The 18,800-nt window shown below is 50.0% G+C and overlaps 1 long non-coding RNA gene across 1 annotated transcript in view; it reads right to left on the minus strand.

Moving 5' to 3' along the window:
- Positions 1 to 16,402, minus strand: part of LOC145723694 (uncharacterized) — a 38,759-nt gene extending 22,357 nt beyond the window's left edge. Inside the window, exon 1 of the long non-coding RNA XR_014148951.1 lies at positions 16,237 to 16,402. This is a non-coding gene — a long non-coding RNA (uncharacterized LOC145723694). The remainder of the gene's footprint in view (positions 1 to 16,236) is intronic.
- Positions 16,403 to 18,800: the final 2,398 nt, after the last annotated feature.

The following is an 18,800-nucleotide window of genomic DNA, read 5'->3' on the forward strand; positions in this document are numbered from 1 at the left end:
TTTTAAATATGGTCACACCCACACTGCAGACTACCAATCACGGCAGTCTCCGAGGTGCACTCAGGACTCAGTGTTTTACCATGCAGCTGAAATCACCTGAGCGATTTTAACATACAGCCAAGGGGGCTGTGGTGGCTGCTCTCTGAGATCATTGATGTTGCCATCAATCCTCATGCTTCCTAATATAAATGCGGTTCCTCCATAGAGAGGGGGAGCCTGTTCTTCCACCCCCTGAACCTGGGAAGAAATGATGCATGCCACTTCCAAGTCTAGCTTATAAGAGAAGTGGCAGCCTCTGCTTTCTTCCTCGTGAAACATTTGTTCTTGGGATGTCCCTACTAGGAGCCCAGCTGCCATGCCAGGAGAAGCCCAAGCCACATTGAGAGACCCAGGGAAGGTGGGGTCAAGTCGACAGCCCAGCTAGAGCAGCTGAGAAGCACTGGATCAAGGGGTGCCATCCACAGGTAGACACTCTCCTGAGGTACCTACTGTCCCCAGGGCATGGGGATACCAGGTGCATCCACAGGGCCCAGCTCCATCCACTCTGAGTCCTGCCTCACGCCAACCCCCAGCTATGCCTGTTAGAAGTGTGACAGCCTGGGGGGCAGGGCAGCAATGGGAGCAAAGGGGAATCCCCTCTGTCTAGGGAGAAGAAGCTACGATCATGTGTTCCCTTCTAATGGAAAGAGGTGTTTGTTCTATTTTCAATGTTTCTATATTATTAATTTTTGTATAGTGTGTTATAATTCATAGACTTCCTGGTCGCACCTGGATGCTGGAAGGCAAATATGGTCAACAGTTCATTTTGGAGAAGAGGGACCAGAAAGCTCAGAGAGGTTATGTGACTTTGCCCAGATGCCATAGTAGGTAAGAATTGGAATTGGGATCAATTCTGATCAAGTCCAAACCAGGGTTTGTTTGTTTGTTTTTTCTGCTATACTCCACTGCCTCTCCATTTTGGGGAAAAAAGAAGATGGAAGGGTGTGGGAGAAAATGCTGTATGCTACTTAATATCTACTCTCACTCTCTGACTTGATAACACAACCCTGACTTTACCCAGAGAAGGGATATATTCAGCTAAACCTACATTTCCCAGTCTCTCTTGTAGTGAGGTGTGAGCATGTGACTAAATGGGATGTAAGCCTTAGTGTTGGTGGGGCTTCCAGGAAATCTGCTTCAAAGGCACCTGTATCAATTGAGAGAAATACCCCTTTTGTCTTTCCTCCTTCTTGCAGACTGCAGTTCATACAATGGCTGGAGCTCCAGTAGCCATATTGCACCATGAGGACACTCTGAGGGTAGAAACTACTTACTGCAAGCAATGGAGCAGAAAGATGTAACAAGTGTGGGTTCTGCCTGAATTGCCTACCTCTAAAGTTCTTAATAAGGCAAAGAATAAATGCCTGGGGATTTAAGTCACTATTTTTCAGGTCTCTGTTATAGCCAACAACAATTTAAAATTCAATAAGTTTACATAATTGACTACCCTGAAATTCTAATTGAAGTTACAATTTGATGGTGCAACTACCCATTAGGACACCAAAAGCCTATTTTCCATGCTAGGGGGCAGTGGCTTTAAACTAAGGCTGTGAATCTAGCAGGTATGTGTACCCCACGGGAGTGAATGGTGAATCTTCCATAAATCAGATGTGCAATGTTGGGTAGATAAAGACTTTTGTAGACACCAGTCATACCCATTTCTGGTTACCACATGTCTATTCCCTAACATCCTTTTAAGGACTTGAGAAATACATCATAAGAGTGACCTTTGTTGGTCTAGGGAGAGCAGGACACTCAACTACATTTTCCAGGGAAGATCAGCCCCAGCCCTCAGTCCCCAGGGGCTTTATCTCCTGTCTCCCCTGGTGATCTTCAGTTTAGTTCAGCACTTGATGTGATGTTAGTGAAGAATTTAAAGATGTTGGCATGATCTGCATTCCTGTGATTTTTCCATACAAGAACCTGTCCAAGGTGATTACTGCCCTTTGGCTTAGGCTCCAGAGTGAAGTCAAATGGAGCATCCTGAACCCAACCAAAAGCCTGGCCCAGCCAAGCCCAGCCAAGCCCACTCAAGATCAGCCAACTACAACAGACCTACTGCCTCGTGAGTATGAAATAAAGAGTTGATTATGGGATTGTTTGTTATGTAACATCATCACAAAAGTAACTGACTGATACACCACCCATTCAGATAGCGAGGCTAGAAACTTGAATGTCACCCTTCACTCTCACCTCTTCTTCATGCCTCACGTCCAAACCCCAAGCCCCAAATATTTTGTATATGCATGCCATTCCTTCTCCTGGGGACACTCTCCACCTTGAATCCAACTCGGCTCCAGCTTCTGCTGTGTGGAGCTGGTGACATCCCCTCAGGCACTGTCCCCATCCCCCACAGCCAGGTTCAGTGTCTTGCTGGGCACTGCCCTACCCGGGGCCCTGGTCCTGATCCCCAGGTTGTCCTTTACGACACTGTCAGAATTGCCTATGTCTTGTCCAGCTCTCCCATAAACTGTGAGCTCCCTGAGGGCAGGGCCTGAATACATTTTCCCAGAGTAAACTCTATATATGTGTCTGGCCCACAGGCCTGAGCCACTGGTAGCAGAGGAGCTGGTCCGATGGCATCTCATGCTGGAGGAGGGGCCGGCTCTCTGAGGTGGGCGACCCAGCTCTGCCAGAAGCAGTGGTCTGACTAGAAAATTCAAGGCGTAGGGGAAAGAATGCCAGGGAGTGAGAAAAAACAGAGGTAGGGGGTGGGGGGAAAGGAAGGAAGGAAGGAAGGAAGAAAGGAAGGAAGGAAGGAAGGAAGGAAGGAGAGAGGAGGTGGGGCAAGGAGGAAAATAGGGAGAAGGCAGAGCTGAGGCGAACAGGCCAGGAGGTGAGAGGCAATGGGAAAAGGGTCCAAAATACAAAGATGGGGGTCGTGAGGAAGTTCAGGCAGAGAGAAGAGACCAGGCAGAGGAGAGGCCTGCTTCGTGGTCAGTCTCCCTTCCAGCTCTCAACTCCCCCGTAGAACTGGCTCAGGCCATGTGTACACTTGGCTTGGGACTCCAGGTCTGGTGCCAAAAACATAAACTGGAGGGTGGGAGAGGCGTGGGGCCCAGCTGAGGTGAGCAGGGCTGCCCAGTGCTCAGGACGCAGGGCCATGACACTCTGCTAGGCCACCCTGAGGCAGGCCAAGAATTCTAGACACCCAAGACCCAGGGGATGCCTGGGGGGCCCAGACTGGGGTGACATCAGGGAAGTGTGTGGGCAGGAGGAGGAGGAGATAGGGGGAAGGCTGAACTGTGGCAGGAGGGATGATCCCGGCTGTGTGCCTGGGAAAGGCTGGGCCCACCAAGAATGTGACTGCGGACACAGAACCTCCAGACACAAGAGGTTTTGTCCCAGAGGAGGCTCTGAGCAGAGAAGCAAGACCTGTCCTGGGGACTCAGCCTGTGGGCTCCAAGAAGCCTACCTCCTGGCCGGTGCTTCCAGAGCCATTGATCATCAGAACCATCTGGGGGCATCGGGTGGGGGTAGAATTTCAAAAAATAGAGTCCCAGGCCCCATCCTGGAGACTGATTCCATAGGGCTAGAGACCATAAGGCCTGGCGAACTGTATTTTTTAAGTTCCCTAGGGATCCTAAGAGGCAACAAACTTAGAAAAGTCATCAAACTTGTCCTGGGTAAAGTGCCAGACTCTGAATAGTACTAAACTTCATGGGCCAACCAGTCTCCTTTGTAACGACTCACTTCCGTGGCATGGTATCCCAAAAGCAGCCACAGATGGGGCACCTGGGTGGCTCAGGCGGTTGGGCGTCTGACTCTTGATTTCAGCTCAGGTCATGATCTCAGGGTCATGGAATCGAGCCCCACTCCAAGCTCAGCTGGGAGTCTGCTGGAGATTCTCTCTCTCTCCCTCTGTCCCTCCCCCTGCGTGTGCTCTCTCTCTCAAATAAATAAATCTTAAAAAAAAAAAAAAGGCAGCCATAGATGATGCCTAAATGAATGAAAACAGGGATGTTTCAGTAAAACTTTATTTATGGACCCTGAAATGTGCATTTCATAGAATCTTTACATGTCACGAAATATTATTCTCCTTCTGATGCCCTTCTTCCCCATCCCCCCTTTTTTTTTTTTTAAGATTTACTTATTTATTTGACAGAGACACAGCGAGAGAGGGAACACAAGCAGGGGGGAGTGGGAGAGGGCGAAGCAGGCTTCCCGCCGAGCAGGGAGCCCGATGCGGGGCTCGATCCCAGGACCCTGTAATCATGACCTGAGCCGAAGGCAGACGCTTAACGACTGAGCCACCCAGGCGCCCCTTCCGCAGCCATTTAAGACATAAAAACCACCCTTAGCTCAAATCAAGTGGTGGGCAGGACTTGGCCCAAAGGCCGTACTTTGCAGACTTCCGCTCTAGACCAGTGCTACTATGAAGAAATAAGTGTACCCTGAAACAAATAATACATTATATGTTAATTTAAAAAAATGAAAATTGTGTGACCAACAAAAATAAATAAATAAATAAATAATAAAAATAAATGTTTGGTAGAGTTCACTGGAAAAAAAGAAAGAAAGAAAGAAGTGTAGAAGTGCAGAGTAAGTGTTTAGAAACTCTCAGGGCACTTGGTCAGTGCTGCGGCCTCCAAGCAACGGGCAGTTGAGTTGGCACAGCCGAGGGGGGACGACTGGGCATTGCCTGGGCAAGTAACACGCGCTGCATCCTGGTCGTGCATGGAAGGACCAGGTGTGGTCAGTGATGGGGAGGAAAGTTTCAAAACGGGTCCTTCATTCCAGAAGGTTTGAAAAAACAGTGATCTGAATTATTCCTTTGACCCCAAGGAGGATCCAAATCCTCCCACCATAACCCATGATCCCCCTACAGTCATAACTACAGCAAGCAAAACCAACGATGCATGGAAAAAAAAACAACTCAAAGATAACAAATGTTTAGTGAAGACCCCCTTTGAGTAGAGTGATGATGCATATTCTTTTTCTTTTTATTTGTTCTCCTAGTTTTCTCTAAGGAAACGTGTGTGAATTTTATAATGGAGGAATTTTATAATTTAAAATTTTTTTTAAATTTTTTTAAATAAGAAGCAGCTTTAAAAGATTCTCAGGAGCATAATTTCTCTGTTGGACAACCCTTCCCCAGTGTCTCTTAACCCCTCGGTCAGGAAGTTGGGTTTTTTTATATTTAATCCATTTCTAGAGAATCAGGGAAGAGAAAGAAAAAATGAAAAGCATGCGCTGTCCCTTGGTTCTGGTCATTTTTTGTTATTTTTAACATGAGACTCATGGCGGGTGGGGGTTGGGGGGAGATGGGACAGGGCGGGTCAAGGCTGGAAATGCTGCCATGAGCCACGAGTCCACCACCATGAGCCCCGAGGGAGCAGAATGCTGCTGTGCTGGCAGTCTCAGCTCTGGGACCTTTGCTGGATTCTCCCCAGCGAGTGTCCTGGTCACTCAGGAACTCCGAGGAAGAGTATGGGAGAAAGTTCAAGGCAACACCACCTCTTTCTAGGGAAAAAAACAAAAACAAAACACCGCTCTGAGTGCCCGGGGATCATGGGCTTCCAGTGGACCTGGGTTCAAATCCTGACTCAGCCACTTTTTTGCTGTGGAGCTCAGGCACATATTTTGCTGAGCTTCATTCCTTACCCCCCATCCAGGACAATGGGGATAAATGCAAACCCCACCACCACCACCCTGCCCTGGGCAGGGCGTCATGAAGAGCAAGCACATGATGAAAGTTTCTGACACAGGCAGGCTCCGGATGCTAGTTCTTCCTGCCTGCTCTGACCACCCCGGTCATGGTCACGATCACAGGCAAAGGGCCGGGCATGAATGCGACATATTGATAGCCTTTTCAACACCTAAAGAAGACATGAGTTGAGGAGAAGCCATCAGATGTTTTCTTTCTGGGCTCCAGCCCTGCGACCTGAGTGTATACCTTTGCACCTACCTATTCTCCAGCCTCAGCCCCAGGCCAGGGGCGGCCCCAAAGACTGCCCAGGTTCAGGATTTCCTTTGCTCTAGATCTTCACAGTCCAATCTGGTAGCCACATGTGACTACATGTAGCTATTTAAATTAATTAGGTTTAAATGAAATTTAAAATTCAGTTCATCAGTTGCACTAACCATGTATCAAGTGCGCAGTAGTCACATGTGGCTGTTAGAGTGGACAGTGCAGGCTCAGAACCTTGCCATCCCCCCAGACGGTTCTATCAGACAGCACTGCTCTAGAGGCTCCGTGGGACTCCAGAGGACAGCCCTGGACAATGAGGAATTCTGGTGGCCATTTATAAAAGCATCCTCTCATTTCTGCAGTAACACCTTTCCTCCCTAAAAACAAAAATCTACTTAAATACCATCTAGGTCTAGTATCCGGTATATATGGGGTATGTACCTATGAGAAAGCTGGGCTCTGCAGGCATCAGACCCTGAAGCTGAAAGAGGCTTCTGCTCACTGGTTATCTGCTCTTAAAAAAATAGCCAATAAAGAGGGTACTTCTTATTTTTTAAAACAGAACTATTTTAAGGAAGTCTGGGGGCGCCTGGGTGGCTCAGATGGTTAAGCGTCTGCCTTCGGCTCAGGTCATGGTCCCGGAGTCCTGGGATCGAGTCCCGCATCGGGCTCCCCGCTCTGTGGGAAGTCTGCTTCTCCCTCTGCCTCTCTCTCTCTCATGAATAAATAAACAAAATCTTTAAAAAAAAAAAAAAAAAAAAGGAAGTCTGGCTTCAAAACAGCTTGATGCTATTCACAGGATGGAAAGAGAAAGGATGGCCTTCAGCAGTGAGGACCTCTGGAGCCCCAGGACAACTTTGGTGGGTTCAAGACAGACTCAGGACACCCCAGATCCTCCCTGGAGCTCCACATTCTCTCAGCTCTAGCCCCAGGTTCTCTGCAGTCCCAGGGACACGCCATGGCTCACCTGGCTGGCAGGATGACCTGTCTTGGCAGGATGGATCCAGCCCTGCTTTCCCAACCTTCTCTAGAGGATCTTTGGGAATCTCGACTTCTACGTGGCCCTGGCTTCCTCCCTCATGAAACAGTTTAAACAACCGATCCTGACCTCAGATAGGTTTTGTTCCTCCCTCGGGGATGTGCACATGTTGCTGGCATCCTCAGGCCTTGCCACGGCTCAGACCTCCAGCTAGCCCCAGCTGCTAGCAGAACCCAATTCACACACGCAGGCAGAACCATCCAGAAGTGCACCAGCAGCGTTCAACAGTGTACGATGGTACAGAGACTCCCACTCCCTTGTCCCTTAGGGAGACACTCCAAGGCCCTGTCCCAGAGGCCCGAGCATGCCCAGTGAAACCCACCCCCATTGTTCCTCCCTCCTCTTCCTGTGTCCTTCTCCATATCCCCACCAGTATTTCCCAGGATCACCTCCCAAATAAACTATGTACCCTCAAAATACCTGTTTCAGCGTCTGCTCCTAGGGGAAGCCAACCTAAAATAAAGACTAAATAAATCCCCAAGTGGTTCAAAAGCAGCACAAGAAAGTTCTAGAATCAAGTGAGAAATATGTGCTTGAGATGGGGAGGGGACATCTTTCAAAATCCCCAGAGGAATCTGAGCAATTTCTCAGTGAAGGAGCCCATCCGCTTCTCTGTGGGGTCTGGAGCCAATCATCCAGGGGTCCCTGTGGCTTAAGGGGATCCCTGAGATTCAAATATATACTTCTGGGCACTCAGACTGAAAAACAGGTGCCATGGAACCTGCCCATGCTTCAACCAAATAACAATCTGGGGGTTGAAGGGAGTGAGAAAGGGGCACATCATTTAAACACTCTGCAAGATCATTTTCAACACCCTCATCCATGATGGGCCCAGATCCCTGGCAGAGACCCAGCCCACTGGAGTCTTGGTCTCGTCAGTCACTCGAGACCTCAGTGAACACCCAGAGCTCACTGGAAACCAGAAGGGGTGGGCGCCAGATGAAAACTGTGTGGGCCTGGGGGTGCAGTGGTGTCACAGGAAGGGAGAAAGGCCATGTCCTGCCTCTCGTCCCCATGCAGGAAGGGCCAGCAGGCCTCCTTGCCACAGAGAGACGCCCCTTGCTGCCTTCTCCCCCTGCCCGGCAGGATGACACCCTCCCCGGGCTCAGTCAGAGCCCCCACCTCCCCATTTCCTGCACCCCACAGCACACCAGGCTGGTGACTCGAAAAAAGGCCACCACCAGCGGCCGGCACATCCACGGCGCCAAGAGCAACCACCCTCTGACAGAAAAGTAAGAACCTAAAAATGCCCTCGTTGGCATTTATATCCGATCCATCCTTGAATCAGCAAACCAGGGGTTTCCTTTTGCAGCAGAACCAAACAGATTCCCGGTGGACATTTCCAGATGGCCTACACCGCTCATTCCGGTGGGACCTGCAAGAGACAGCCGGGTTAACGGCCCGGCAGCTCACTGCCTGGCTGACTGTGCTGTCTTGGTTTTTCACATGTAATTTTAAACTAATTTAGGCTTAGAAAAGTTGCAAAAGTAATACAGAGGGTCCTCTTATATCTGTCATCCCACTTCCCGTCATGTTAACGTCTTATATAATCACAGCACAATTTTCAAGAACAGAAAATTAGCATCGGTGAATTTAACATTCATTAACTATTTCACCAATTTTGCCCACACTGTCCTTTCTCTGTTGCAGAATTTTATCCATGATCCCACACTGCATTTAGTGGGTATTTCTTCTTAGTCTCCTCCGTTCTGCGATGGTTCCTTAGTCTTTCCTTGTCTCCTGATCTGGACAGGTTTGAAGAGTACTGGTCAGTGATTTTGTAGAAAGTCCTTCAATCTGGGTTTATTCCATGTTTTCTCCTATCGGAGTGAAGTTTGCATTTTTGGCAAGAATTCCATTAAAATTATGTTGTGTCCTGTGCATATCAAAGGGTTCGTGATGTCAGTATGTCTTATTACTGGTGATGTTAACCTTGATCACTTGGCTAACTTGGTGTCTTCCAGGTTTCTCCGCTATAAGTGGAATTCTAGAATACATACTCTTGGGTGTCTGGTTCTATTCCCCCTCTCTATCAAGTTTTTGGGATTCATCTGCATTATTGCATGTATTATTTGTTCTATTTCATTGCTATAGAGTGTTCCATTGTATGAATATACCACCACCTCTCTCTACCTCTAGGAGAGGTGGGAAATACCAGGTGTCTCCTTCTTTATTGCCTGCAGCAATATTTGTGCTGGGAGCAGAGTACAACACACAGCCAGTGTTGAGTTGTACAGCGCGCAACCTGTGCAGTTGGACATGGCAATCTATGATCCAAGGAACCACAATTCAGCATGTCAGATTTCTTTACTCCAAGGTATTCTATTGTAATCTCATTTGGGAAACTCAGGGTGAAATCCATACTGTAGCATGGCAGTATGGTTAGTGGGTATGCCCATAAGCTTTGAAATCTTACTCCAAGTTCAAATCTTGTTCTTGCCACTCACGGGCTAGGTAACCTGGAGCAAGTTACTTCCTTACTGTGACTATTCCATCAGTAAAATGGTGTGATGATGGTAGTACCTATCCCATAAGGCTATGCCAAAAATTAAATGCGATTTGATTACAAGAAAGCCTTTAGCATGGTGTCTGGCATATAATAAGCACATATATTGTTATATTGTTATTATTGAAACATCATTGTAGATTTTTATTATCCACTCATTATTTTTAATATTACAACACTGCTCATTTGCTTTGCAGCCTACATCTTTGAGGGCAGGGTTTGAGGGAGAATGCATCCCCAGGAGCTTCCAGCAAACAGAATTCCTATGCCTCTTTGTCCCTGAAAGGTCCTGGGGTCATCAACATATGACAATACTCACATGACGGGTGTGAGAGAATTATTTTAAGGAAATGGCTCACATGATTGTAGAGGCTGACGAGACCCAAATCTGCAGGATAGGCCAGCAGGCTGGAGACTCAGGGAAGAGTGGATGTTGTAGCTGGAATCCAAAGGTAGACTGAAGTGCAGAATTCCCTCTTCCTCAGGGGAGACAGTATTTTTCTCTTAAGACCTTCAACTGATTGGATGAGGCCCACCCACATAGTAGAGAGCAGTTTGTTTTACCCAAAGTCTACTGATTTATTTTTTTAAAGATTTATTTATTTATTTGAGAGAGAGAGAGAGAGAGAGAATGAGCAGGGGGAGAGGCAGAGGGAGAAGCAGACTCCTCGCTGAGCAGAGAGCCAGATGTGGGACTCGATCCCAGGACCCCGGGGTCATGACCTGAGCCAAAGGCAGACGCTTAACAGACTGAGCCACCCAGGTGCCCCAAACTCTACCAATTTAAATGTTAATGTCATTTTAAAAATAACAGCAACATCTAGACTAGTGTTTGACCAAATATCTGGGTTGCATGGCCTTACCCAGTTGATACATAAAATTAACCACCATAATGGGCTATAGTTTGAGGCCGCTGTTGACATATAGGTTTCAAGAAGTCAAAATCCCCACAACAGCCAGTGCAGTGACATAAGTGAGGGACTGAACAGGTGGGGCTCACCTGCTGATCTTGAGGAGTGGTGGGGACTGTGGCTAACTGGCAAGCCCACGTCTCACTGAAACAGGTGGCCCATGCTTGGTCCCAATCCACTGTCACACAGGAACACAGTGCAGCAGGAATGCAGAGACACACCAATTTTTTCAAGAAATATTGAAATGTGGGGCGCCTGGGTGGCTCAGTCGTTAAGCGTCTGCCTTCGGCTCAGGTCATGATCTCAGGGTCCTGGGATCGAACCCCGCATCGGGCTCCCCGCTCCGTGGGAAGCCTGCTTCTCCTTCTCCCCCTCCCCCTGCTTGTGTTCCCTCTCTCGCTGTGTCTCTCTCTGTCAAATAAATAAATAAAATCTTAAAAAAAAATATTGAAATGTGGATTTCTATGTGAAATGTTCTATTCCTTTAATGCAGGCAACTAATTAGATTGTTAAAAAATATATGCAGACCAAACAAATCCAAGAATAAGAGGTGCCCCCTGGCAACCCATTCGAAATCTTTGACTCACGGGATCTTACTGAATCTGTCAGCTCCCTTGTTTTCGTTATTCATGAAGCTTCTAATAATAAAAGTTGTAGCTTTGTAGAGGAGGCAGTAAGTTCTTTCAAAGCAGGATTGTCTCTGAAAATCCAGAGCACTGCTTCTCATGGGTTAGCATGGATCCAGAATCACCTGGAGGGCTTATGAAACTACAGAAGCTGAGCCCACCTCTAGTTTTTGACCCAGGCAATGTGGGATGGAACCTCAGAATTTGCATTTCTAACAAGTTCCCAGGTGATGCTGATGCTGCTGGTCCATTTGAGAACCGTTGGTCTGGAGGGAAAAAGCCAACATGGGTATGTGGAAAGTGGGTTGGCATCGCCACAGGGCAGGTAGATTCTGCAGTGGCTGGTCATCTGAGTCACCAGGTCACACCGGTCCTGGGCAATTGCTGTGGGGTCATCCCCGTTGTTGGTCCTGTCTGCCTCCCCTCCTGGGACCCTGCTCCTCACAGCTCTGTAAAGAAGCACGAATGATGAATGGCGGTCTGTGTGGTGAAGGCATTTCCTGTAAGAAGCTGCACCCATGAACCTGCCCCTGCACCCAGGGGCCTGGGAATGAGACTTCTGCTTCGTCTCTGACGGTTGCACAACAATGTGAATGTGCTTGAAGCTGCTTAAAAACGCGTAAGGGGCGCCTGGCTGGCGCAGTCGGTGGAGCATGTGATTCTTGATCTCGGGGTCGTGAGTTCAAGCCCCACATTGGGTGTGGAGTTTATCCATTTTAAAAAAATGGATAAAAGGGTTTGGTTTATAGAAACCCTCTTTCGTGGGCCGAATGGTGGTCTCCAGAAAGATGTTCACATACTAATCTCTGGAATCTGTGAAGATGACGTTATTTAGAAAAGAAGGTCTTTGCAGCTGTAATTAAGTTAAGGATATCAGGATGAGATCATCCTGGATTTTCCAGGTGGGCCCTAAATCCAGCGACGAGTGTCTCACGAGAGCCACACAGAGGAGAGACGCAGAAATGAGATGAGGCCAGAGGAACACAAAGGCAGAGAACAGATGGATGCAGCCCAAGACCAAGGAACGCCTGAAGCCACCAGAAGCTGGAAGAGGCCCGGAAGGATTCTCCCCTGGAGCCTTCGGAGAGGGCACAGCCTTGCCAACACCTTGATTTTGAACTCCTGGCCTCCGGAACTGTGATAAAATGAATCTCCCTTGTAATCCGCCCAGTTTGCGGTACTTTGTTACAGCATCCCTGGGTAACAAACACGCCTCCAGAAATGTCAGCGGGAAACGGAAGGACGAGGCAGGTGACTTGAAGGTGACCGTACTATAGGAAAAGCTTTGACCTATGTCTGCAGTTGTCGAACCCAAGCCAGTGCCCCCAACATCAGCTTCAACTCGACTTTCCTGTGGCTCATGGAAACCAGCTGGGAGCACAAGGCCTACCTCTGAGAAGCTGCCACGTGGCCTCTCAGACCCCCAGGAGGCCCAGGCGGGAATTCCCCAGGGCCAGATTCCCTGGGTGGGCTCTGTAGCCCCCATAGGAAAAGGAGCAGCAAATCACAGAATTCCTGCACAGCCACAGTGGGGGGGAAGGTCTAGCTCTGTCAGTCCATCCAACCCAAATGGAAGCCAAGTGCTATCTGCAAGGGACACCCCAGCTTCCCTGCAGGGAGCCGGGCTTGCCCCGGGGTGGCTTTTCCCCAGATGCCTGGCCCTGCCTTTGCTGGTTTGCGTCAAACAGAGGCTTCTCTCCAAGGCTGAGAAACAGAAAGGAGATTCTCCCCAGCTGCTCTTTGAGGCTGCCAACAGCCAGTCTCCCCCACCCTCCAATCTAGGCTCTGCCCTCCCTGGCGCACAGATTAGGGTCTCTACAGCTCAGCTGATGTGGAATTGGTGTTCCCCGTGCTTATTCAGGCCTTGCTACCACCCCCCCAAATTAGGAGGGGCCCCAGCCCCCGTGTCAGATTGAGTCACCGTGACCAGATAATCAGGAAGAACAAACTCAAAACCTCTTGAGAATGTCCCCCACTCCCTGCTCTCCGGCGAGGAGGCTGAGTCAGCAAACACGTGTGCAAGCAGCAGGCTCCTCCCCAAACCTCCCTGGAAGAGAAGATGCTCTGGCAACTCCACTCCATGGATTCCTTCTCTCCCAGACACGGTTTACCTCATGTGCTCAGAATTTCCTATTAAGACAGGGGGGATAAAAAAACAAAACCCGATCTCGAGTCCATCTCGGGGGAACATCGTCTCTGGCCAGAGAGAGGCAACAGTCTGTGAGGAGCGCAAGGCTCACGGCCACGTGGCTCCCCCAGAGGCCTGGGAAACGTGGCAGCTCCCAATTCACACCCCCTCCCCGAAAAACTGCTTTTGAAATGAATTTCCCACCTCCAGAGCTTCTGTCTCTCTTTGCTTCTTTCTTTAAATCCATAACCAGGGCGCCTGGGTGGCTCAGTTAGTTGAGCGACTGCCTTCGGCTCAGGTCATGATCCTGGAGTCCTGGGACCGAGTCCCGCATCGGGCTCCCTGCTCAGCAGGGAGCCTGCTTCTCCCTCTGACCCTCCTCCCTCTCATGCTCTCTATCATTCTCTCTCTCTCAATAAATAAATAAAAATCCTTAAAAAAAATTATAAAAAAAAAATAAAAAATAAAAAATAAATCCACAACCAAGTATCTTTTGAATTTTTCCTTTGGCCGAGAGACACATGCTTCCCTGACCCGCGCCCAGCAACGCCCGCCCCGCCGGCCCGGGCCTCAGCCCGCGCTATCTGCAGCCCCCTGGCCCTGGGCAGTGAGGAGCCCCCCAACAAAGGGTGGAGGGGGAGCCAAGGCTGGCGGTGTGGGGTGTGGTCCTTGTGTGGGACAAGGCCAGGAGGGGGCTGACAGACAGGTGGGGCTCAACCTCAGCCTCTGGTGAAAGGTCAGGACAGAACCCTGAAGGCACGACCTTGCCCTCTGAAAAGGTCCTGCCACCTGCCCCTCAAGCAATTGAATTTCCTAAAACCAGCATCCTGGCAATCGGCCCAGCGCCGCGGCCACTGGCGTTTGGTCCAAGCTGGGGATGAATTTAAGAGGGCCCGGTGTTATTAGTGGCACCCCTAAAAGCACCAACATTTTGCTTCTCCTCTGAGCGCGTCCCTCCCCCCACCTCCACTCTTCTGGGGCCCGTAGCGCGGAGGGAGGCCACATGGCAGTCCTGGCTTCAGCCAGCCCTGGGCTCCGGCCTGGGCTCAGGCCCCGTCAGCTCTGCCACTCACACTTGCAGGCCTGAGTCCTGGGGCCAGACGAAGGCCCACATCCCATGTCTTGGAATATTCAAATGCTATAAATCAAGCAAATGAGCTGTTCAGTAAAATAGGCTCCATGCTCCCACCTTGACTCCCTACTTCCATAAGACCTGGGAGACAGGCTCTGAAATCAGAATTCTAGAGCTCCACAGAGTTCCGTGCCCGAAGGTGGCAGGGTAGGGAAAGCTGACCCAGGCCGAGATCCGGCCCCCTGCCTGGCCCCAGAGACTCCCTCTGGGACTGGGAAGGCCTCTTGCGCACTTACATAGTCACCCCGCCCAGAGTCTAAGTCCCACCCACACTTCCACAAAGAGCTGCCCCTTGGCCACCCCAGCACCTACATGCTCTGGTGGCAGGTTGCCTTTCGGGGACAACCCAGGGGAGAGAACCTCATGAACCCTAGGAGGAGGCCTCCTGCCATTTGGGCAGGAAATCCAGGGTCTCAGTTCCATGGGGTTTGGTCCAGAAAGGTCTCACCAGCTCTGAGTAGACCCGTCACACAGCCCCCAGATTCCTCACCTTTGGGAGGGGGTGCAGCCAGGGAAGCGCCCGAGCAGGGGTCTCTAAAGTACAGGGCCTCCCAGTAAGCAGCATCCAGTGAGAATGCTCGGGGCCCAGTGTCCTTCACAGACCCTCTGAGGCCTCAAGTCTCTGTTGGTCACCTGTCTCCACAGGGACACAGGGAAGCCAGGACAGGCAATGCCAAGAGTGTGTTCTGACCCTGAGATGCCTGGGGCTGTCAGGTCAGAGGTTCATCCCTTGGCCCTGTAGTGCTCAGTCAACCCCTGTGTCCTCCTGGATGAGGGTGGGGCACAGAGCCACTAAAAGATACATGGGCCCCTTGGGGCGCCTGGGTGGCTCAGTCGGTTAAGTGCCTGCCTTCGGCTCAGGTCATGATCCCAGGGTCCTGGGATCAAGTCCCGCATCGTGCTCCCTGCTCAGTGGGGAGCCTGCTTCTCCCTCTCCCTCTGCTCCTCCTGTTTGTGCTCTCTCACTCTCTCTCAATCTCTCTCAAATAAATAAATAAAATCTAAAAAAAAAAATTTTTTTTTCAAATAAATTAATTAAAAATATATAGATGGGCCCCCGGCAGACACATCACCCTCTGTAGCCTATTGAGTGCTTTTAGATGCTTTAACCTGTTTAATCATCACACACATCCTGGTTGAGAGTCACTATGTATAGCCCCATTTTACAGGTGGAGAAGCAGAGGCCCAGAGAGGCGAGGGACTTCACGGGCGATATGCCGTACAGCAAGTGCCCGTTCCTGCCCACCGCTTTTGCCTTGAAATGTCCAGCTGATGTGGGGGACACAAAACCTGCCCTCGTCAAATAATCAGAAGGAAGTAAAGAGAAGCTCCTTCTGTGCTCTCCTACTCAACCGCCACGATGACCCCGGGTGTGACGAAGCCCTTCGAGAGCCCTGTCGGGACACCTGTGTGGATGGCACAAAAGCAGCCCTTCCCATTGACCCAGATGAAATCACGTCCATTCGTATGTAACCAGAATATAACTGGGCCACCTGGAGGCCAGTCTGAACATGGAGGGGAATTCAAAGAAAACACAGCCCTCTCTCAAAGCCTTGACTTTTACCCCCCCACTAAGGTCTTCTGAAGAGGCAAACACCAGAGGAGAGGAAGGAGGGGGTGGGACCATATTCCAAACCCACTACGAACTTTCTTTTTTTTTTTTCTTTTTTTAAAGATTTATTTATTTATTTGAGAGAGCAAGAATGAGAGAGAGTACATGAGAGGGGGGAGGGTCAGAGGGAGAAGCAGGCTTCTCGCTGAGCAGGGAGCCCGATGCGGGACTCGATCCCGGGACTCCAGGATCATGACCTGAGCTGAAGGCAGTTGCTTAACCAACTGAGCCACCCAGGCGCCCCCCACTACGAACTTTCTAAAAACCCCTTTACCCTCTCTCTCCAAGTCCCACACCCCAGGCAGGTGCTCACCCAGCCTTCCTCCACTCACCATCAAGGTCTGCTTCTCCTCCCTGCTCCCGTCCTACACACACTCTCCAAGAGATTTTCCTTCTCAAAGTAGCTCCAACTCCCTGGTCTGTAGCATCTTCTGGTTACCTCCCCACCCACGACCTCAATTAACAGAACAAAGGGCCAGGTTAGGGAGGCCCTGCTGAATCTGTGAAAAAAGGCTGGGAATAAAAAATGGGTTTGTCCCTGTCACTTACTTTACCAGGGACTATGGAAAATACAGTCCTTAGTTAGCTGCAGCAGAGGCTACCTGGATATTGTCTCAGCTCCGTCATTCATTAAGGGTGAGACCTGGGTAGGTCACTTACCTTTTGGACCTTGACATAAAGGTGGAAACGAGGTAAAGCAGCTCCTCCCTGAGGGCTGACAGATGCCGTGAATTTTGAGCCTGCTAGGTCTGGAGAGGAAGAGTGACAGGCAGGCTCCTTCCTAGTCCTGAGAAAAGGCACAGCCTGAATCTCATCAGAAGGAAACGGGCAGATCCAACCTGGAGAACAATTCCTCAAACAATCGGTCTGTGGTCCTCAAAAATGCCAATGTCATAGTGGACAGAGACAGGAAGCTAGAGAGATATGACAAGGGAATGCAGTGTGTGATCTGGGATCTATCCGTGGGGGGGGGGGGGCCGACAGGGGTCTCTATAAAGGACGTTAGAGGGACAACCAGGGCGTATGTGCACGGATCCAGCATTCGGTAATAGCTTTGAGTCAATGTTGTATCTCTTGAATTTGATCAAGTGTATGGGGGGAGTGGAAGAAGATGGCTTGTGTGGGGGACATTCACACCGAAGGAGTCAGGAGCACAGCGATGGGAGGTCTCTAACTCCTTTGAACATTTCAGAAGCTAATAATAATAACAGTGTATATGCACGTGTGTGTATGATGTATATTACACATACGGAGAGAAAGAGAGCAGAGTACAAAATGTTAGCAATTGGGAAACCTGGGTGATTTTTGGTCCTGTTTTTATAAGTTTTCTGTGAACGTATTTCAAAACAAAAAGTTTTAAGAAAAACACAGTGGGACACAAAAGCGCGGAGGTTACGAATTTTAAGCTCTCCAAAGAGGCTTGCTATTCCCCTCATTCATTCAGCAGTGACTGAGCCCGCTCTACCTGCCAGACTGCTAGGAGGTGGGATGCAGGGAACAAAGGACCCAGGCCAGAAGGCGGGGCCAGGGCCAGGTGTGCTCCCCCACCCCTGGACACTGGAGCTCTCATGGTCCTAGACGGGGCTGGGGCCTCCTGCCCATGGGCCCTTCCTGGGAATTGCCCTCACCACGAGATTACACCCCATCCCACATTGAACGTCTGGTCATCTGGGGATGTGATTACATGCCTGGCCCTTTGCCTGGATTCAGGATAACTCTAAAGGCTGTCCTACTTCAGGCCTCTGCCAGGGGCAGCACAAACCCTCCCACCCTGAGACAACATCGAAGTTCAGCTTCTCCCTTTGCCCAGAACTCTCTTCCAAAACCTCCTCACACAACCCCCGTCTCCCAGTTTGTGTCCAGGGAACCTGATCAGTAATAGAGGCCCAATAAGAAACAAATGCCATGGTCAGATCAGGATCATTCAGGTGGGCGATGAAAGGGACTATTTACCAAGGTGGGAGGAGGGGCATGTTGTCCCTCGTGACCTGAGGCTAGGAGCAACTGAGCTGTTATCACCCCTGTGCCTAAGTCCCAAGGGGCAGGGTGGTTCCCAGAATGGAAGAGAAGGGTTATTGGAAGAAGGCCACCCTGAACGAAGCTGGTCCTTCAAGTAGTCCAAGATGGCCCTGCCAGAAGGGATCCATAGGAATAAACGCCTTTCTTCATGCTCCTCCTCTCCCCTGACTCCTGCCGGTGCTCCCTACTGGCTGACCCCCGCCCAGAGCCACCTGCATAAGCGCTGGTGATGCACATGGTGTGTGGGTCAGCCCCCGGGGCACAAGGGGCAACAATGGTGAGGTAGGTTTGGGCAGCAGACGGTAGACACCCTGTGTGGGGTCCAACACTCTACCCCTTCCAGAATCATGGAAGTTCTGAACTTCCCCGGGAAATGGAACGTATTTTGCACCTAATTTTGAGGACCTCATGGATGCTCCCCCAGGGAGGCACTGTGCCCCGGGTTAAACTACGCAGTGCTGCAAAGTGGTCATAGTAGAGCCAGGGGCTATGGGAGGGAGAACAAAGGATACAGCACGGGAAGGGTGCCCATCTCCTCGTCTTACAAAGTTGGGAATTGAGAGAGTCCCAAAGCTGGAAATCAGCAACTGCTGTTCAATAGGAGCTGTTCGCAGAAGAACCAGAAGTAGTAACAGAGTTGAAACATTGGGAGGAGTGAGGTAAACCCTTACCTTAGCCATCATAGAGTGAGTAGCTGGTGTCTAAAGATGGTAACTGAGGAGTGGAAGTGTAAGTTTGTGATTTGGAGAGATCTCCACACTGGAATTCTCCAGACTGGGGAAAAACCATCAATGGGAACTGCTGAAAGATGTCGTCTCTGGGGATGGGGACCGGGGGTGAGTAGGGGCAAGTACGATGGGTAAGATGTAATTGCTTT

The sequence above is a fragment of the Leptonychotes weddellii genome, chromosome 10, assembly GCF_054177405.1.
Source record: "Leptonychotes weddellii isolate Sample4059 chromosome 10, ASM5417740v2, whole genome shotgun sequence".
In the NCBI taxonomy this organism is placed as follows: Eukaryota; Metazoa; Chordata; class Mammalia; order Carnivora; family Phocidae; genus Leptonychotes; species Leptonychotes weddellii.